The 770-nt window shown below is 39.1% G+C and overlaps 1 pseudogene; it reads right to left on the minus strand.

Annotated features, from left to right (window-relative positions):
• Nucleotides 1-217: 217 nt before the first annotated feature.
• Nucleotides 218-336, minus strand: LOC112470788 (annotated as a pseudogene).
• Nucleotides 337-770: the final 434 nt, after the last annotated feature.

Raw genomic sequence — 770 nt, forward strand, 5'->3', positions numbered from 1 at the left:
AAGGGAATGACAGAGACTGCACCCTTGATATTGTTGAGCCACTGCATCCTTGAGGACTGCCCTAACTTGTTTAAGCCACTGTGATTTGAGTTTTCTTCTGAAAGCATTTCCAAACTGACACAGTATTTTATTTTATTTTAGGTGAGGCAACCCTTGGTTGACCTCACAGATTGCAAGGACCTTGTCAGTTTACAATCCCTTATTTTTTATTTTTTTACACCTACAGCACCTGGTCTTCCTAGGTGGTCTCCCATCCAAGTACTAATCAGGCCCGACCCTGCTTAGCTTCCAAGATCAGACGGGATCGGGCTTGTTCAGGGTGGCATGGTTGTAGACAAACTTACACAACATTCTTTTTACTTAGCAAGAAATTTTCATTAGATTAGTTTCTTTGTAGTACATATGCGTGATAATATTCACTGTATTCTGATCGCCTCACTTGTTGAGATGATCAAAGGAGAGTCTTTGAGTATATTTTGAAAATTGTCAAGCACTAATGGTGATTAGTATAACAAGGACAATGTCAGATTCATCTCTGTATCCTCAATACCAGTTGTTCATTATGTATTCAAGATACAGGAACAATGGTTTTTTAAGTCGGATTAGCTAGAGGATACATCAGAAAGCAGAACCAAGTCCTGCCTATTCTGTACATGAATGGCAAACATATAGCACATCTGCTCTTCTTCTCTAATCACAGACATAATCAATCAATCAATCTATCTATCAGTCTTCCCAATGAGACTAAATTAGCCTCAGTGCAGTGCCTT

Source organism: Pteropus alecto, unplaced genomic scaffold (assembly GCF_000325575.1).
Source record: "Pteropus alecto unplaced genomic scaffold, ASM32557v1 scaffold3, whole genome shotgun sequence".
NCBI classification, from domain to species: domain Eukaryota; kingdom Metazoa; phylum Chordata; class Mammalia; order Chiroptera; family Pteropodidae; genus Pteropus; species Pteropus alecto.